At 46.4% G+C, this 15701-nt stretch overlaps 1 pseudogene; it reads right to left on the reverse strand.

Moving 5' to 3' along the window:
- Nucleotides 1-490: 490 nt before the first annotated feature.
- On the reverse strand, nt 491-14485 carry LOC128344747 (zinc finger protein 883-like; annotated as a pseudogene).
- Between the last annotated feature and the right edge of the window lie 1216 nt (nt 14486-15701).

Consider the following 15701-nt stretch of genomic DNA (forward strand, 5'->3'; position numbering starts at 1 on the left):
CGCCCTAACCCAAGGTCTCAGGGCGGTTACTAAGTCCATATACCAAGTCCATCTAGCTCAGTAATGTTTGCCCAGACTAGCAGCAGCTTCTCCACAGTTGTAGGCAGGAGTCTGTCTCAGCCCTATCTTGGAGATGCCAGGGAGGGAACTTGGAATTACCTTCTCTTCCCAGAACAGCCCCATCCCCTAAGTGGAATATCTTACAGTGCTCACATGTAGTCTCCCATTCAAATGCAACTGGGGTGGACCTTGCTTAGCAAAGAGACAATTCATGCTTGCTACCACAAGGCCAGCTTTCCTCATGTTTTTGTGTGAATGACTGTACATATCTTTGCTTTAAAGGTGAGCTTGGGTACAGATAGGTAATGTCCTGTCCTATGTGGGTTGAATATAATGTGTGAATAACTGACTTTTTTTAACAGCCTGCATGAACACATTTGTTAATCCAGGCTTTTAATTAGACTCACAGAATTTTAAATTTTTTTAAATTTTTAAATATTAATGTTTTATTGTAAACCACCCAGACGTGTGTTCTGGCCAGTATATTAAATCTCTTTATTTCGGTCAGCGAGCAGCATGAGATTAAAACAAATGTAGAAGAGAAGACAATCAAACTTCTACTACAAACAATAAAGCCAAATAAATTTTTAAAAGTCCGTGGCCAGTTTATAAATAAATATATTATTTTCCTCTACCTGAAAGCAAGATTCTGCGGGCAGTTTTAAACTCACACCAGATGACTAGACTTGTACCCTTGTGAGTGAATGTTTCTGTGCATGGGAAATATCTGGGGATTTAAGAGTGTCATACTATCCTCACTTAGTTTTGATTATAACCACTGAACACAGTGGAGCTTACTTCCAAGAAAAGATGCATTGAATCATACTGGATGAGCATTTCTCACCTGTGTTTGTTCTTTATAATCACCAGTTTCCTCTCCAGTACAAATTCCCTCATGACCCACAAGGAGTGATTTTTGAGCAGAATTTTTCCTATGCTTGAAGCATTCAGAGGAGTCCTCTTCCATATGGACTCTTTGGTGGCTCACAAGGTAGAAGTGGTGAGTGAAACCTTTCTCACACCCCAAACATCTGTAGGCTTCTCGCCTGTATGAAGTTTCTGATGGCTAACAAGGCTTGATTGTTGAGAGAAACACTTCCCACATTCTAGACATTTGTAGGACTCCTCACCCATATGGACCCTCTGGTGCATCACAAAATTGGAATGTTGAGGAAAATATTTCCCACACACCAAGCACTGATATGGTTTTTCTTCTGTGTGGATTCGGTTGTGTTTCACAAGGCCCAAGTAGTATTCAAAACATTTTCCACATGCCAGGCACTGATATGGTTTCTCTCCTGTGTGAACTCTCTGGTGTTTCACAAGGCCTGAATTGTACGCAAAACATTTCCCACACTCCAGACACTTATAGGGCGTCTCTCCTGTGTGAACCTTCTGGTGGGTCATAAGGTATGACTGGTAAGGAAAACATTTCCCACACTCGGCACATTGATGGGGTTTCACTTGGTTGTGGAGCCTCTAATGGATCTTAAGGTATGACTGGTGAGGAAAACACTTCCCACACTGCAGGCATGTGTAGGGCTTCTCTCCTCTGTGCACCCTCTGGTGTGTCACAAGGTATGACAGGCGAGTAAAAGATTTCCGACACTCCAGGCATTTATAGGGTTTCTCTCCTGTGTGGACTCTCTTGTGCTTTGCAAGGCCTGAGTTGTCAGATAAACATTTCCCACACTCCAGGCACTTATAAGGTTTCTCACCTGTGTGGACTCTGGTGTTTCATAAGACCTGAGTTGTCAGCAAAACATTTCCCACAATCTGGACATTTATAGGATTTTTCCTGGTTGTGGAGCCTCTGGTGGACCTTCAAGTATGATTGGTCGGGAAAGCATTTTCCACACTCCTGGCATTTAAAGGGCTTCTCTCCTGTGTGGGCTCTCTGGTGTGTCACAAGGTATGACTGGCGAGTAAAACGTTTACCACATTCCAGGCATTCATAGGGTTTATCCCCTGTGTGAACCCTCTGGTGGGTCCCAAGGCCTGAAGTATCAGCAAAACATTTCTCACACTCAAGGCATTTATAGGGTTTTTCTCCTGTGTGGAATCTCTGATGTTTCACAAGGCTGGCATGTTGGGTGAAACATTTCCCACACTCCAGACATTTATAGGGTTTCTCTCCTGTGTGGACTCTCAGATGCCTCATAAGGACAGAGCGTTGAGCAAAACCCTTCCCACACTCAATGCATTTATGAGGTTTCTCTCCAGTATGGAGCTTCTGGTGACTCACAAGGCCTGAGCGTTGAGCAAAACGCTTCCCACACTCCACACATTTATAAGGTTTTTCTTCTGTGTGCAGTCTCTGGTGGCTAACAAAGGTCGATCGTTGAGAAAAACACTTTCCGCACTCTAGGCATTTGTAAAGTTTCTCTCCCATGTGAAGCCTTTGATGACTAACAAGGGTCGACTGTTGAGAAAAACACTTCCCACACTGTAGGCAACTGTAGGGCTTCTCTCCTGTGTGGACTCGCTTGTGTTTCAAAAAGGCTGAAGGATCAGCAAAACACTTCCCACACTTCACACACTCAAAAGGTTTCTCTCCTCTGTGAACTCTCTGATGAGTCACAAGGACTGACTGGCGAGTAAAACACTTCCCACACTCCAGGCATTTATAGGGCTTCTCTCCTGTGTGGACTCTCCGATGAGTCACAAGGACGGAATGATGAGGAAAATGTTTCCCACACTCCACACAAGCATAGGGCTTCTCTCGGTTGTGGACCCACTGGTGTTTCAGAAATGGTCGCTGTGGAGCAAAATACTCTCCATACTCTGAGCAGTCAAAAGGATCCCCTGCTGTGTGGACTTGCTGGGGTTTGTCAGGAGAAGATTTCTTAGTAAACCATTCCCCACAATCTGTGACTGAGTTATTTCCCCTCAAGTCACCTGCAATGAGAAAAATAAAAAAATAGATTAGAATTGCTTCTGAGCATGGGAGAAAGAGAACCTCAGTTGGTAGATGGGACAGGAAAATGAACCATTAAAATCCTGATGAAAACTCAAATGTCAAGAGAAGAAGAACTGTATACCATATCTCTGAGTGGAGGAACGAGGCCTAGATTTCTTGGTTTTTGTGAATTAGCCCTTGTATTATACATGAATCGTAAATTGTATTAATATGCACAAACCATTATTGTAAATAGGATTTGGAGGGAAGAGAAATTTTGAAAAATGGAGGGAACTTTGTGTTGTGCAGATTGGATTGTTTGAAAAGAACTGTTGGAACAATTTGTGTATATATAGGAGGCTGCTTTCGAAGAGTCAGTCAGCAGTGAGAGTTCAGTTTTGGAAGTCAGAGTGGAGAGTCTGCCATTACAAGAGCTGGAGTGTGCACAGAGAAGTCAGAAGAGAAACAAGCAGTGCAGTCAAGAAGCTACATGTTGGAGAACTGCAGGAGCTGAGTCCAATCTAAGTGAAGAAGCAGAGTCCAGACAAAGAATTGCTAGCACAGACTGGGAGTGTCAGTGCTGTGGCTATAACAAGAATCACTTAGAGAGTGGTATACGCTCTGGTAAGGGCCGAAATCCCTGAAAACCCAAGCAGGATTGAACACTAAGTCTGAAACGGTGGCCAAGTCCCGAGACTGCACCAGAAACAAGCCAGGTTGCTGACACTGGAAGGCAACTGCAGAGGACTCTGTATTAGAGACCAGTTTAGAATAGTTTAGTTGGATGCATTTTTTCAACCATTTCTTTTCTCCTTTATGTTCTTATGGTAAATGTTTTGTTTTCTAAGTTTGTGCCGTAAAAAGAAAGCAAAAGCTAATGTTTTAAATTGACTAATATTTTTCCAAAGTAAACTTTGTAACATTTAAAGATTAGAAGTGGTTGTTTGATGGTCTCTACCCCATGCCTATAAGCCTTTCCACTCTACTAAATTTTAGTGGTGTGCATGGTTCAGTTCGGGGCCATTAAAAAAGCCTCCGGACCGGTCCATTATTCCGGCGGTCCGGAAGGGCAGGGGAGTGTCGCTTTAAGGGGGGGTAGTACTCCCCCCCGCCGCTCTTTCCCCTCCAGCGCTGGTGCTTTTAAAAACCTTCTTGGGGTGGCAGAGTTCCTCTCTGCCGCCCCTGCCCCCGTCGTTGTCCTTCTAAGCCTTAAACTAGAAGAGCTGGCAGCGCGCATGCGCCCTTCGTGGAGCGCGTGCTTGTCTCCGCTGCTGGCGCGTGCTGTGTGATTTATGCAGCATGCGCGGCAGCGGCGAAGACGAGCGCACACGCCAGTGACGAAGATGAGCGCGCGCGCCGCGAAGGGTGCATGCGCGCCGCCAGCTCTTCTAGTTTAAGGCTTAGAAGGACAACGACGGGGGCAGGGGCGGCAGGGAGGAACTCTGCCGCCCCAAGAAGGTTTTTAGAAGCATCAGCGCCAGAGGGGGAAGAGTGGTGGTGGGGGGGTAAGTACTACCACCACCCCCTTAAAGCGACACTCCCCCCAGTGCCAGACCACCCTTCTGTGGTTCCGTGCTCATCCCTACTGAATTTTTGGTATTGGTATTTTTATTTTATTTTTTTGCAGAGGTGTAAGGGCTGTTATAGTAGACCCAGCTGTATAAAAGAAAAGTCAACTTGGTAGCAGCGGTAAAGAATTGATATCATGGTGCTGGTGGGATCTGAAATTCCTTCACAAGTGATGTCACAAAGGTGGGATAAGCAGCTATTCCTCCACACCCTGTGATTTCATTTGTGTGTGTGTAAAATAGGAATAGAGCTAATCACACATGCTTCATATTTTACACATTGCTCATGTGCTTTATACTAGGGATTAACACTGTGGAATCTAGAACCAAGGAAAAGGGCCAACAAGAAGGAATCGTAGGGAATTTTTTTGTAGAACTCAGGAATTAAAAGGGTAAGGAACAGAGGAAGCTGCCTTACACCAAGCCAGACCATTGGTCCATCTAGTTCAGTATTGTGTACACTGACAGGCAGTGGCTCTCCAAGATTTCAGGCAGGAGTCTCTCCCAGCCCTACCTGGAGATGCCAGGGGTTGAATCTGGGACCTTCTAAATGCAAAACAGATACTCTACCATGGAGCTATGACCTCATACCCTAAAGGAAATATCTTACAGCAGACAGTGTTCACATATAGTTACCCATCCAACTGCAAACCAAGGTGAACTCTGCTGAGAAAAGGCGACAATTCATGCTAATTCACCCATGGGCTTGGGTACTTGTCATCCTTAGACTATATATCCAAAAGGGCTGTTGTCCATCCCCTACTCTGTTCATTTGGGTCCCCACTAACTTTATAGCGACATTTCAGTTGTGCAGCACTACAGTTTCCCTCTCCATCCCAACTCTCTCAGGCTTTGCACCTGCCTTTTACAGATCTTTGTGCTGGTCCTCTAAACCAACTCTGCCTTCTTCTTGTGCCCTAACTTGCTCAGGGCTTGGTCTCACTCGCTCCTGCTGCCAGTTCCAAAACTGGCTTTATTCTCCTTTCTTCCCCAAACATTCCTGGGGTTCTCTCTCCTTCATCCTTCCACTGGAGCTTTTACCAGCATCTCTCTTCTCTCTCCCCCACCCCCATCCACTCCTCAACTCTCTCCCCCACCCCCATCCACTCCTTGGGAAACTGCCTGTTCTGTAACTGTGCCTAGGAGTCCCAAAAGGAAATAAAAAGAGCACCTTACGTAACACAGTTTTCTTTTTTCTTTTTGTGTTTCTTTTCTTTTTAAAGCACTTATTTTTGTGCCTTAGAAAGGCCTGGCAGGCAGCTGCTGTCATCTGGATGAGTGATTCCATCGCCTCATCAAACCAGGCTGCCACAAATAAGATGCTTGGAAAACTCCAAGTGGGATATACTGTGGGGTTTTCACTGTACTTTTCTGGATATCACCTGTGCTGAGCATAAACAGAAGACGTTCCGGACTCCTTCTGAAGAAAATCAGAAGATCCTTAGGTGGAAAAAGAGGAAAGGCCAGGGAGTGGGGAAGACTGCCACAACCTCGGCCTAAGAGTAGAAGACCTGAAACAGGAAGGCTCCCAACCCAAGGCCAGTGAATGGACAGACGTTTGTCTGCCTCAGTACCTAAAGGAAGGCAGCAAAATCTAGAGGCCAAATTGACCCTCAGTCCATATAGACTCCCAGGCTTCCTTCCCTTCAAAGAAGCCATTCCCCTTTGTGTCCCCGATTTGCTTTGCTGCAGAATCTTCTGGAATAGCTACAGACATGCATAAAAGCTAAGAGATGTCAGGGCCATGTTCATCTATTAGGATGGTCATATAATGCAATTCCTGAAGTCATCATTCAGAAACATGACCTTGTGGAACTGGTATTATCAGCCGCTAACATACTGCACAATGTTATGCACACAGTGGAACATTAAACACAAAAACCACACAGTTGCATGACAGTGTGGCCATTCTATATAATGACTGCACGGTGGCGCAACTCCGATTATCATTATCATTATTATTATTGTACTTGTGCAACAGGCTCTTGTGCAACTGCACAAACATTATGTCCCACCATGTGAATAACATTAAGCAGTTAGTTTAGGTCTGAGAGTTCTGCGAAGTTACCCACAAACCAGGAAGACAGAGCTATTCCTGGAAATACCAGCAGCTTCCTTCCACGCAATAATTGTACATTTCTCATACAAGGGGAGCAGGAGCAGCCTGTGAGCGCATGCGTGGAGGCCAATTGAGCAGTGGGGGCGGGGCAGCCTTTCCGCAGGATGCTGAGTTGGGTGCCTCTTCCCCACAAAGCATTCTGAGTCCGAATGGCGGGTAAGTTTTCTGCCAGTTAAAGTGATATTTTCCTACCCTCACCATCCACCCTGAAGTGGTGCTCACTGGCTGCTACTGGAGGGAAGAGTTGCATTGGTGGGATGAGAGGCTTCTGCTTTAAGAACCGAAAGACTTCTGTGGGGTTTTTTTTCTTAAACACAATATGGTTGAAGCACATTGACAGAAAAGAAAAGATGCTCCAGGAAACTCTCAATGAAGTTTTTGCCAGGTGGCTTACCCTCGCGCCCTCACCTGAGCTGGTGTCCAGCATCTCTGGGGCATCCAAGTCCTGTGTATCCAACACCCACGGCTCTTCTCCCTGTTCCAGCTGGCAGATGAGGTCAGGCTTGGGGCCTGGGCATCCTTGTCAAGAAAGACAAGAAGAGAGAATGTAAGATGGGGGAATTCTGCTTATAACTTGAGAAACACGCCCAACTGCAAAAACAACCCTGCTCCAAGACGTGCAATATTCTCAAAGGCAATTAGGCTTCTGTGATGATGAAGAAGCAAAATGCGCGTCACGATGGCAGATGGGCAAATGTGTGGAGGGTGGGTAGGTAGTATGCCTGTGCTCCCTTTGGATAAAATGGGAGAAGAAATCCACACTCTTCTTCAGAGGTTCCTCTTTGGAGGCCCCCACCTTTTGAAGTAAGGCATATGGCTCCCAGAGAGGGCCTTCACAGTGACAGCACTCAAACTGCATAATTCTCTCCCAGTCATGTTTGCCTGGTACCACTGTTACAGATTCTGTGGTTCCAGGCAATGTCTACCCTGTTCTCACAAGCTTTTAAGGGCATTTTATTGCTTTTATGTTATCTGCCCTTCCACACCAGTTTTGGTTGACTGATTGGAAGCTTCTTACAGCCAACTCATTGTCACTATCATTTTTGCTAACATTTGCAAATGTCATTTTACTTTATTATTCATCTTTGCTGCCTTGTAGCATTCATGAGTAGCAGAACAGATATCCTGTAAGTAAATAAAATAAAAAGGAATGAAGGAAAGCTCTCATCCCATGAAACAATACATAGGATAGGTTTACCCCTGAGAAATATGGGCTATTTATTTATTAATTTATTTATTTGTTGAAACTTCTCATATACCACCTCCTCCAAAGACTCTAGGTGGTGAACAACAGAAATACCAACAACAATCAATTTTTTAAAAATTAACAATCTTAATCTTAATAATCTTCCAGCCTTTAGACAATAAAGAAGCAAGATCCTTACCCAGTGAGGACACATTCCCATAATTTTCCAGCATGACTCCCTTATACAAGGCTCTTTGGTTTGGGTCCAGCAGCCCCCACTGCATCTTTGTGAAGTACACAGCCACATCTTCAAAGGGCACCAACCTCTGCAAGAACAAAGAACTCGCACATATTTTCCACCATCACTTCCAGTACCACTATTCTTCCATTTGCAGTAGCAGATTATGACTAGGGATGTGCAAAAAATTTCGGGCACAGATCAATCTGTGCCCGAAATGAGCAATTCTGGGTGATTCGGGGCCGAAACGAATCACCCTCGATGTCCCCCGATATTTTTTGGGGCCGAGCCAAATCACCCGAATTTCGGGGCCAAAAAATTTGGGTGATTCGGCTCATGACCGATTTTGGGGGATTTTTTGAAGTTTTAGTGACTTTGGGGCAGTTTGGGGGCATAGCATGGGATCTGGGCAAAAAGAGTGGGGTGGGGTGGTAGTGCCTAATGGGTGCAGGCTACCACCCCAATTTCAGGGGGATTGGGCAGAGGGCTGATTTTTTGGGAATTTTTGAAGTTTTGGTGTCTTTGGGGCAGATTGGGGCAGAAAGTGGGGCCTGGGGCAGAATAGTGGGGTGGGGTGGTAGTGCCTAATGGGTGGAGGCTACCACCCCAATTTAAGGGGGATTGGACAAAGGGCTGATTTTTTGGGAATTTTTGAAGTTTTTGTATCTTGGGGGCAGTTTGGGGGCAGAAAGTGTATCTGCCCCAAAAGGGTGGGGTGGGGTGGTAGTGCCTAGTGGGTGGAGGCTACCACCCCAATTTCAGGGGGATTGGGCAGAGGGCTGATTTTTTGGGAATTTTTGAAGTTTTGGTGTCTTTGGGGCAGATTGGGGGCAGAAAGTGGATCTGCCCCAAAAGAGTGGGGTGGGCTGGTAGATAGTGCCTAATGGGTGGAGGTTACCACCCATCCCCAATTTCAGAATGATTGGGCAGAAGGCTGGATTTTGGTGAATTTCTGAGGTTTTTCTTCATAAGGTGCAGTGTGCTAGATTGATATTCATAGTAAATGAGAGTGTGAAAAAGTGAAAGTGGGGTCATGAGAGTTCTTTAATTGAAAAAAATCTCATCTGCTATCATTGAATGAGAATTCACACCTCAGAAAATAAGGGAAAACATCCCTTCAGAAAAACTTCTGAAAAATTCCCCAAAAATCAGCCCTCTGCCCAATCCCCCTGAAATTGGAGTGGTAGCCTCCACTCATTAGGCACTACCACCCCACCCCACCCTTTTGGGGCAGATACATTTTCTGCCCCCAAACTGCCCCCAAGACACAAAAACTTCAAAAATTCCCAAAAAATCAGCCCTTTGTCCAATCCCCCTTAAATTGGGGTGGTAGCCTCCACCCATTAGGCACTACAACCCCACCCCACTATTCTGCCCCAGGCCCCAATTTCTACCCCAATCTGCCCCAAAGACATGAAAACTTCAGAAATTCCTCAAAAATCAGCCCTTTGCCCAATCCCCCTGAAATTTGGGTGGTAGCCTGCACCCATTAGGCACTACCACCCCACCCCACTCTTTTTGCCCAGATCCCATGCTATGCCCCCGAACTGCCCCAAAGTCACCAAAACTTCAAAATTTCCCCCAAAATCACCCCATTGCCCAATCCCCCTGAAATTGGGGTGGTAGCTTCCACCCATTGGGCACTACCACCCCACCCCAAAATTTTGCCCCTGGGCCCTTTCCCCCCGAATCGATTCGGATTCGGATTTGGATTAAATCCGAACCCGAACCAAATCAAGGGTGATTTGGGTGGCCCATATTCGGGCACAAAACAGAACAGGGGTGATTCGGTTCGGGTCCCGAACCAAATCACCAAAAATCCGAATTGCACACCCCTAATTATGACCCTATTCCAGATCTGGTAATTGGGAGATCCTTGTTTAAGAAGATGCAGAAGCCTAAAGTCCAGGAGGAGGACTTTGGTTCTGGTGCCATAGGGATGAAACAGTAGCTCAGTGGCAGAAGATCTGCTTACCCTAGGTTCAATCCCTAGCATCTCCAGATAAGACTAGGAATTACTCCTACCTGAAACCCTGGAAAGCGACTGCCAGACATACTCTACTACTTATTCCAAATGTTATACTTTAGGATGAATTGTCATTAACGCTTAAAGTTTTTCATCTGTCTGTTTTACAATGTCTGTAAAACTATGTCTGAGCTAGTCTGTTTTTCATCTGTTTTACCATGTCATCATATCTAGTTTTCTCCTGAAAACTGCATGGGTGCAAACTAATGCTGCAGCCACCAACTTGTGCTGATCATGGCTGCTCTGCAGATGCCACTCAATATCCTATGTCATTTGCTAGTAAGCAACAGGAGGGCACCAAGGTTTATCCCAAGCTTTGTTCCTACTGCAGCCCCCCTCAGCTCTTTAACTCCATTCCCACTTCACAAATAAGGGACAAACTGAACTTCAAGCCTGGCCTTATTTGGGGTGGGGTGGGGTAAATTAAATAGCAATGGTGAGGGTCTGTGGAGGATGGCAGCAACGGGTGAGGAGTGAGGAATCCAAAGAAAAGAGTTGTGGCAGGCAAGGACAAGGCAGTGGAGTAGAATCAGGAGTATTAATGGTTTAATGAAACATATGAAGACATTGAAGTGGTAGATAGCTTCTGCCTTTTAGGATCGACCATCAACAGTAAAGGATCCAGCAGTCAAGAATACACCACAGACAAGCATTTGGTAGGAATGAAGGCCTTGGAAAGGACATTTAGATGAGAGTCTACACCTACAAAGATTAGAATCATTCAGACAATGGTTTTTCCCGTGACACTCTATGGATGTGAAAGCTGGACTTTGAAGAAGCAAGGCAGAAAAAGCATTGATGCTTTTGAACTTTGGTGCTGGAGAAAACTTTTGAGGATACCATGGACAGCCAGAAAAACAAACAAATGGATCACAGAACAAATGACCAGGCTCAAACTATCATACTTCAGACACATTATGCGAAGACCCAGCTCCCTTGAGAAGTCCATAATGTTGGGAAAAGTTGAAGGAAAGAGAAGAAGAGGACGACCAGCAGCAAGGTGGATGGGCTCGATTACGACAGCAATGAATGCACCACTGAGAGACCTTAAATGCCAAGTTGAAGACAGATCATCCTGGAGAGAATCCATCTATGTGGCTGCTAAGAGTCGACACCGACTTGTCGGCACTTAATCAATCAAATGAAACATACAGGTGAAACTCGAAAAATTAGAATATCGTGCAAAAGTTCAGTAATTTCAGTAATGCAAATTAAAAGGTGAAACTGATATATGAGATAGACGCATTACATGCAAAGCGAGATAAGTCAAGCCTTAATTTGTTATAATTGTGATGATCATGGCATACAGCTCATGAGAACCCCAAATCCACAATCCCAGAAAATTAGAATATTGTGAAAAGCTTCAACAGTCTAGGCTCCAGGTGTCCCACTCCAATCAGCTAATCAATCCATAACACCTGCAAAGGGTTCCTGAGCCTTTAAATGGTCTCTCAGTCTGGTTCATTAGGAATCACAATGATGGGAAAGACTGCTGACTTGACAGTTGTGCAGAAAACCATCATTGACACCCTCCATAAGGAGGGAAAGCCTCAAAAGGTAATTGCAAAAGAAGTTGGATGTTCCCAAAGTGCTGTATCAAAGCACATTAATAGAAAGTTATGTGGAAGGGAAAAGTGTGGAAGAAAAAGGTGCACAAGCAGCAGGGATGACCGCAGCCTGGAGAGGATTGTCAGGAAAAGGCCATTCAAAAGTGTTGGGGACTTTCACAAGGAGTGGACTGAGGCTGGAGTTAGTGCATCAAGTGCCACCACACACAGACGGATCCTGGACATGGGCTTCAAATGTCGTATTCCTCTTGTCAAACCGCTCCTGAACAACAAACAACGTCAGAAGCGTCTTACCTGGGCTCAAGAAAAAAAGAACTGGTCTGTTGCTCAGTGGTCCAAAGTCCTCTTTTCTGATGAGAGCAACTTTTGCATCTTATTTGGAAACCAAGGACCCAGAGTCTGGAGGAAGACTGGAGAGGCACACAATGCAAGATGCTTGAAGTCCAGTGTGAAGTTTCCACAGTCTGTGTTGATTTGGGGAGCCATGTCATCTGCTGATGTTGGTCCACTGTGCTTCATTAAGTCCAGGGTCAACGCAGCCGTCTATCAGGAGATTTTGGAGCACTTCATGCTTCCTTCCGCAGACGAGCTTTATGGGGATGCTGACTTCATTTTCCAGCAGGACTTGGCACCTGCCCACACTGCCAAAAGTACCAAAACCTGGTTCAATGACCATGGGATTACTGTGCTTGATTGGCCAGCAAACTCGCCTGACCTGAACCCCATAGAGAATCTATGGGGCATTGCCAAGAGAAGGATGAGAGACATGAGACCAAACAATGCAGAAGAGCTGAAGGCCGCTATTGAAGCATCCTGGTCTTCCATAACACCTCAGCAGTGCCACAGGCTGATAGCATCCATGCCACGCCGCATTGAGGCAGTAATTGCTGCAAAAGGGGCCCAAACCAAGTACTGAATACATATGCATGCTTATACTTTTCAGAGGTCCGATATTGTTCTATTGACAATCCTTGTCTTCTTGGTTCCATGTAATATTCTAATTTTCTGGGATTGTGGATTTGGGGTTCTCATGAGCTGTACGCCATGATCATCACAATTATAACAAATTAAGGCTTGACTTATCTCGCTTTGCATGTAATGCGTCTATCTCATATATCAGTTTCACCTTTTAATTTGCATTACTGAAATTAATGAACTTTTGCACGATATTCTAATTTTTCGAGTTTCACCTGTATATTATGTACAGAGCAGACCGCTTTTCAATGCTCTTGCTGCTACTTGTTTGTTTCTTAGCCCTGCCTCTACCCCAGGCCGGGACTAAAAGGAACTAAAGCACCAGTCAAAAGCTGTTCTGGATCAAGGAATGGATTAACCAAAAACACCATAAGGGGGTATTTAACCGTTTCCCTTTATGTCACAGATCTTGACAAAACACTAATACAGTGGTCCCTCGACTTACGAACTACTCGACATAAGTATTTTTCGAGTTACAAACGGCAGTTTTAGATCCAGTTTTAGATGCGGTTTTTTCGACTTACAAATTTTTAGATGGGGTTTCCTCGACTTACGAATTTTACATGCAGTTTCCTTGACTTGCCTGCCTGTTTACTGCCTGTTTATTCTTGAAAAGAAATGTTCCTGTGCAGTTTGCAAGCCTTACTGGGGGTCTGGGTCTTTTTTCTAGGCTCCGGAACGCATTAATCCGTTCCCAATGCATTCCTATGGGAAACCGCTTTTCAACTTACGAACTTTTCGACTTACAAATGTGCATTCGGAACGGATTAATTTCGTAAGTAGAGGGACCACTGTATCCCTAAAGTTGCAAATAGCCTCAGGAGAGAAGCTTCCCCTGGCCCTGTGTTGAACTTAACATATCAAGAGGGCTATACTTGCAATACTTTACCATAGGAGTTTGCCATTCCTCCCAGCTCCCCACCCACGTCTTGCCTCACCTTAGCCCAAACCAGTGGGGTTGCTGGCATCCATACTCCTTGTCCCATTTAACGGTTAACCTACCTATTGCTAGTTTTGCTTTCCGACACGCACGATCCATATGCAAGGTTGTCTTTCTCTATAACACACACGGCTCTCTTGCTGCAAAGATTTCGCTGCGGGACAAGCCCTTCGGCCGTGCACGTGTCCTCTGCCTGCAGCCCATTGGAGTCTCGCGTGGGTAAATTAGCTTAGGAGGTGGAAAATCTGGAGGACTGGATGGCTTTCAATGATCCCCTTCCTACTCGAGGATTAGGGGTGGGGGTTGCGGAGCTACACTGGATGAGCATCACCAGTATCCTTCCAGTTCTAGAACCTGATTCTAGAGCCTTTTTGTTCTCTCACTGCAGAAATCTTAACTACATAGTTAGTGCTCCTTCCTTTCCAATACCTCAGGGAGGCCTTCTCCGAGTATTAAGAAAAAGATTTCCTGCCCGTTCCCTCCCCCTCCACCCACCCGCAGATTCGATTTCGCTCCCCACACATCTTCCACGGCGCCACCCCTTTTCCTCCAGTCCTCCTTCGCTTTGCTGTGTGTGAGCGCACTGCATAGCACCTCGCCGTCTTAGCTTTCCGCGAGCCTCTTCCAGCCAGCCATTCCCAGCAACGGCTGCGGGTTCAAAATACAGAGCCCGCTCCCCACACCTCTGCCTGCCCTCCAAATTCAGAAAGAAAACCGTAGAGCCAGACCGGGGAAAGCCCTCCTCTACCCCGTCGCATATTCCGTCGGCCCCTCTTCTTTCTCCCTTGCCCCATCCATCTCCTCCACACCGCCACGAACCAGCATTTGCAGACTGTGAGTCTCGGAGGGTCTCCTTCCAACATGCTGCGCTTTGCAGCTCCCGCAATTCTTGCAAATGTACGTACCACCCTCCTGCCAGCCCAAGCACAAGGCGGACCAACAATTCCGGGACCAGCAGGAGGAAATGCCCAAACATCCAGGAGGCACAACGCCTGTTGGGAATTGTAGTGCTGTCCGTGAAAAGAAGCGATTAGCGAAGGTGTAGGCTTCGCTGTTTTGCATAGCAAGACCACCAGACCACCGCCGCCTGCCGTCGTGGCTAACTTCTTGGGAAGCAAAGCAGTTCCGCGTCCTACTTCCAGATTATCAGATACTTCTGATAAAGTAAGCCATGAAAGTCCATGGACTGTCCATCCCACAATAAATGTGTTCCAGTGACAAATGCTGAGGTATGCTTGTTTTTCACAGCTGTGCGGTAAGTTCAAACAGAAATAAAAATCTTGCAGGATGAATGAATTTATAACCTAAGGCTGTGCCACGAGATCAGTAATGTGCCTCGTGATCAGTGATGATGTTGTGCAGCAGTGGCATAGCTAGGGCAGAAGAGGCCTGTGTTCGGCCCTGCCAGCGGCCTACACACCCCACCCATCCCCCAATGGCGAGGCACACCTCCTCTGCTTGCCATGAGTTGACCCACGTCTCCGCAGGTTACATTTGCAGGAAAGATGAAGGCTGCTAGAAGAGGGTCCCATCATAGGAAGGGAGTAGGGATGTGCACAGACCGGTCGGAAGGCCATGCAAGAGGCCTGCAAACCGGTTCGTGCTGGTGCCAGTTCAAAGTGTGACACTGGCGGGGGGGGGGTGTCTCCCTTTAAGGGCAGTGGGGTTGCACTTACCCCTCCTGCCACTTTTCACCTTCCGGCGCTCCGTTTTTAAAAAAGTTTTGGGGGCGGCAGCATTCCTCCCTGCCGCCCCTGCCCCCGTTGTTGCCCAGAAAAAACAGGAAGTATGGGCTGAGTGTGCACCCACCACCATGCACATGCGCCTGCCGCACACCCACCACACACACTGCACGCGCATGTTGTGTGTATGGTGTATGCACGTGATGTGCATAGTGGGCACGAGCGCAGCAGCGAGTGCACACACGGTGGCGATCACACGTGCAGCCCGTACTTCCTGTATTTCCTGGCAACAATGGTGGCAGGGAGGAACGCTGCTGCTCCAAAAACCTTTTTAAAAAACAGAGCGTGGGGGGGGGGGAAAGCAGCAGGAGGAGTAAGTGCAACCTCCCCGCCCCCAAAGGGAGACCCCCATCGGCGTTGAACCGCGCCTCCGCAGTTCC

Source organism: Hemicordylus capensis, chromosome 2 (genome assembly GCF_027244095.1).
Source record: "Hemicordylus capensis ecotype Gifberg chromosome 2, rHemCap1.1.pri, whole genome shotgun sequence".
Classification (NCBI taxonomy): domain Eukaryota; kingdom Metazoa; phylum Chordata; class Lepidosauria; order Squamata; family Cordylidae; genus Hemicordylus; species Hemicordylus capensis.